The 5,000-nt window shown below is 55.0% G+C and overlaps 1 non-coding gene across 1 annotated transcript in view; it reads left to right on the top strand.

Annotated features, from left to right (window-relative positions):
* The first annotated feature begins 4,087 nt into the window (after nt 1-4,087).
* LOC144418766 (small subunit ribosomal RNA) overlaps nt 4,088-5,000 on the top strand; it is a 1,810-nt gene continuing 897 nt past the window's right edge. The window contains exon 1 of the ribosomal RNA XR_013473667.1: nt 4,088-5,000. This exon is cut by the window's right edge and continues 897 nt beyond it. This is a non-coding gene — a ribosomal RNA (small subunit ribosomal RNA).

Genomic DNA, 5,000 nt, shown 5'->3' with positions numbered 1-5,000 from the left:
GTGGCTGGCGGGCGAGAGAGTGCTGCGTCGCCGGCATCGGCGTCGAAAGAAGCCGAGCCGAAAAAAGTTAAAGTACAAACGTGCAAGCATACTAACCTAACCCTAGGTAAGGCATGTCAGAGCGAAAGACAGTAATTTCGAATGAGCCAAGAAAGAGCGGTGCGGGGCCGGTCGGAGCGCACCCTTTTCTCGGTGGCTGGCGGGCGAGAGAGTGCTGCGTCGCCGGCATCGGCGTCGAAAGAAGCCGAGCCGAAAAAAGTTAAAGTACAAACGTGCAAGCATACTAACCTAACCCTAGGTAAGGCATGTCAGAGCGAAAGACAGTAATTTCGAATGAGCCAAGAAAGAGCGGTGCGGGGCCGGTCGGAGCGCACCCTTTTCTAGGTGGCTGGCGGGCGAGAGAGTGCTGCGTCGCCGGCATCGGCGTCGAAAGAAGCCGAGCCAAAAAAAGTTAAAGTACAAACGTGCAAGCATACTAACCTAACCCTAGGTAAGGCATGTCAGAGCGAAAGACAGTAATTTCGAATGAGCCAAGAAAGAGCGGTGCGGGGCCGGTCGGAGCGCACCCTTTTCTCGGTGGCTGGCGGGCGAGAGAGTGCTGCGTCGCCGGCATCGGCGTCGAAAGAAGCCGAGCCGAAAAAAGTTAAAGTACAAACGTGCAAGCATACTAACCTAACCCTAGGTAAGGCATGTCAGAGCGAAAGACAGTAATTTCGAATGAGCCAAGAAAGAGCGGTGCGGGGCCGGTCGGAGCGCACCCTTTTCTAGGTGGCTGGCGGGCGAGAGAGTGCTGCGTCGCCGGCATCGGCGTCGAAAGAAGCCGAGCCAAAAAAAGTTAAAGTACAAACGTGCAAGCATACTAACCTAACCCTAGGTAAGGCATGTCAGAGCGAAAGACAGTAATTTCGAATGAGCCATGAAAGAGCGGTGCGGGGCCGGTCGGAGCGCACCCTTTTCTCGGTGGCTGGCGGGCGAGAGAGTGCTGCGTCGCCGGCATCGGCGTCGAAAGAAGCCGAGCCAAAAAAAGTTAAAGTACAAACGTGCAAGCATACTAACCTAACCCTAGGTAAGGCATGTCAGAGCGAAAGACAGTAATTTCGAATGAGCCATGAAAGAGCGGTGCGGGGCCGGTCGGAGCGCACCCTTTTCTCGGTGGCTGGCGGGCGAGAGAGTGCTGCGTCGCCGGCATCGGCGTCGAAAGAGGCCGAGCCGAAAAAAGTTAATGTACAAACGTGCAAGCATACTAACCTAACCCTAGGTAAGGCATGTCAGAGCGAAAGACAGTAATTTCGAATGAGCCAAGAAAGAGCGGTGCGGGGCCGGTCGGAGCGCACCCTTTTCTCGGTGGCTGGCGGGCGAGAGAGTGCTGCGTCGCCGGCATCGGCGTCGAAAGAAGCCGAGCCGAAAAAAGTTAAAGTACAAACGTGCAAGCATACTAACCTAACCCTAGGTAAGGCATGTCAGAGCGAAAGACAGTAATTTCGAATGAGCCAAGAAAGAGCGGTGCGGGGCCGGTCGGAGCGCACCCTTTTCTAGGTGGCTGGCGGGCGAGAGAGTGCTGCGTCGCCGGCATCGGCGTCGAAAGAAGCCGAGCCAAAAAAAGTTAAAGTACAAACGTGCAAGCATACTAACCTAACCCTAGGTAAGGCATGTCAGAGCGAAAGACAGTAATTTCGAATGAGCCATGAAAGAGCGGTGCGGGGCCGGTCGGAGCGCACCCTTTTCTCGGTGGCTGGCGGGCGAGAGAGTGCTGCGTCGCCGGCATCGGCGTCGAAAGAAGCCGAGCCGAAAAAAGTTAAAGTACAAACGTGCAAGCATACTAACCTAACCCTAGGTAAGGCATGTCAGAGCGAAAGACAGTAATTTCGAATGAGCCAAGAAAGAGCGGTGCGGGGCCGGTCGGAGCGCACCCTTTTCTAGGTGGCTGGCGGGCGAGAGAGTGCTGCGTCGCCGGCATCGGCGTCGAAAGAAGCCGAGCCAAAAAAAGTTAAAGTACAAACGTGCAAGCATACTAACCTAACCCTAGGTAAGGCATGTCAGAGCGAAAGACAGTAATTTCGAATGAGCCAAGAAAGAGCGGTGCGGGGCCGGTCGGAGCGCACCCTTTTCTAGGTGGCTGGCGGGCGAGAGAGTGCTGCGTCGCCGGCATCGGCGTCGAAAGAAGCCGAGCCAAAAAAAGTTAAAGTACAAACGTGCAAGCATACTAACCTAACCCTAGGTAAGGCATGTCAGAGCGAAAGACAGTAATTTCGAATGAGCCATGAAAGAGCGGTGCGGGGCCGGTCGGAGCGCACCCTTTTCTCGGTGGCTGGCGGGCGAGAGAGTGCTGCGTCGCCGGCATCGGCGTCGAAAGAAGCCGAGCCAAAAAAAGTTAAAGTACAAACGTGCAAGCATACTAACCTAACCCTAGGTAAGGCATGTCAGAGCGAAAGACAGTAATTTCGAATGAGCCATGAAAGAGCGGTGCGGGGCCGGTCGGAGCGCACCCTTTTCTCGGTGGCTGGCGGGCGAGAGAGTGCTGCGTCGCCGGCATCGGCGTCGAAAGAGGCCGAGCCGAAAAAAGTTAATGTACAAACGTGCAAGCATACTAACCTAACCCTAGGTAAGGCATGTCAGAGCGAAAGACAGTAATTTCGAATGAGCCAAGAAAGAGCGGTGCGGGGCCGGTCGGAGCGCACCCTTTTCTCGGTGGCTGGCGGGCGAGAGAGTGCTGCGTCGCCGGCATCGGCGTCGAAAGAAGCCGAGCCGAAAAAAGTTAAAGTACAAACGTGCAAGCATACTAACCTAACCCTAGGTAAGGCATGTCAGAGCGAAAGACAGTAATTTCGAATGAGCCAAGAAAGAGCGGTGCGGGGCCGGTCGGAGCGCACCCTTTTCTAGGTGGCTGGCGGGCGAGAGAGTGCTGCGTCGCCGGCATCGGCGTCGAAAGAAGCCGAGCCAAAAAAAGTTAAAGTACAAACGTGCAAGCATACTAACCTAACCCTAGGTAAGGCATGTCAGAGCGAAAGACAGTAATTTCGAATGAGCCATGAAAGAGCGGTGCGGGGCCGGTCGGAGCGCACCCTTTTCTCGGTGGCTGGCGGGCGAGAGAGTGCTGCGTCGCCGGCATCGGCGTCGAAAGAAGCCGAGCCGAAAAAAGTTAATGTACAAACGTGCAAGCATACTAACCTAACCCTAGGTAAGGCATGTCAGAGCGAAAGACAGTAATTTCGAATGAGCCAAGAAAGAGCGGTGCGGGGCCGGTCGGAGCGCACCCTTTTCTCGGTGGCTGGCGGGCGAGAGAGTGCTGCGTCGCCGGCATCGGCGTCGAAAGAAGCCGAGCCGAAAAAAGTTAATGTACAAACGTGCAAGCATACTAACCTAACCCTAGGTAAGGCATGTCAGAGCGAAAGACAGTAAACTCGAATGAGCCATGAAAGAGCGGTGCGGGGCCGGTCGGAGCGCACCCTTTTCTCGGTGGCTGGCGGGCGAGAGAGTGCTGCGTCGCCGGCATCGGCGTCGAAAGAAGCCGAGCCGAAAAAAGTTAAAGTACAAACGTGCAAGCATACTAACCTAACCCTAGGTAAGGCATGTCAGAGCGAAAGACAGTAATTTCGAATGAGCCAAGAAAGAGCGGTGCGGGGCCGGTCGGAGCGCACCCTTTTCTCGGTGGCTGGCGGGCGAGAGAGTGCTGCGTCGCCGGCATCGGCGTCGAAAGAAGCCGAGCCGAAAAAAGTTAAAGTACAAACGCGATGCTAATGAGCGAGCCGTTGTCTCGACTAATGTGTAGGGGGCGTTCGATCGAGCGTCTGGCTTGAGCGCTTGTCGGCCTAGCAGAACGGTCGCATTGTTATGCCCGGGTTTTAGGCACCGCTGCAGGCGGCCGGCAGAGCTCTTGTTTGTGCGAAACTGAATGGATCGAGCCCGAGAGAGGGCGAGCAAAGAAAAAACGCAAATCGCTCCGCCTGGCACTGCCGGCGAGAGCGTGGACGTCGCGGCCAGCGACTGTCGAAGCCGAGTACGGCCGCAGGCGATCGCCTCGGTCTTAAACGAATGCGACGAGCACGCGCCGGGCGGCCCAGCAAGGGCCGAGCGCAGCTGTCGCAGCTATCTGGTTGATCCTGCCAGTAGTGATATGCTTGTCTCAAAGATTAAGCCATGCAGGTGCAAGTACGAGTTCTCGTAAAGCGAAACTGCGAATGGCTCATTAAATCAGTCTTGGTTTATTTGGTCTCGTAAGCGAAGTGGATAACTGTGGTAATTCTAGAGCTAATACATGCATTAAGCGCCGACTTCGGGAGGCGCGCTTTTATCAGATCAAAACCGACCGGGTTCGTCCTGTGACGTTTGATGACTCTGGATAACCACGCGGATCGTACGGTCTCTGCACCGACGACGTATCATTCAAGTGTCTGCCCTATCAACTGTCGAAGGTACGCTACGTGCCTACCTTTGTGATAACGGGTAACGGGGAATCAGGGTTCGATTCCGGAGAGGGAGCCTGAGAAACGGCTACCACATCCAAGGAAGGCAGCAGGCGCGCAAATTACCCATTCCCGACACGGGGAGGTAGTGACGAAAAATAACAATACAGGACTCTAACGAGGCCCTGTAATTGGAATGAGTACATCCTAAAACTCTTAACGAGTATCCATTGGAGGGCAAGTCTGGTGCCAGCAGCCGCGGTAATTCCAGCTCCAACAGTGTATGCTAAAGTTGTTGCGGTTGAAAAGCTCGTAGTTGGATTTTGGGCGAGCGCCGCCGGTCCGTCGCAAGGCGTGTCACTGGTTGCGTTCGCCTCACCTTCGGTTCTCCGTCGGTGCTCTTGACTGAGTGTCGGCGGTGGCCGATAAGTTTACTTTGAAAAAATTAGAGTGTTCAAAGCAGGCTGTTCGCCTGCATAGTGTTGCATGGAATAATGGAATAGGACCTCGGTTCTATTTTGTTGGTTTTCGGAGCACGAGGTAATGATTAAGAGGGACAGACGGGGGCGTCCGTACTCTGCCGTTAGAGGTGAAATT

The sequence above is a fragment of the Styela clava genome, unplaced genomic scaffold, assembly GCF_964204865.1.
Source record: "Styela clava unplaced genomic scaffold, kaStyClav1.hap1.2 HAP1_SCAFFOLD_122, whole genome shotgun sequence".
Taxonomy (NCBI): Eukaryota; Metazoa; Chordata; class Ascidiacea; order Stolidobranchia; family Styelidae; genus Styela; species Styela clava.
The sequence above is the reverse complement of the archived record's forward strand: the minus strand, read 5'-3'. Positions and strand labels throughout refer to the sequence as shown.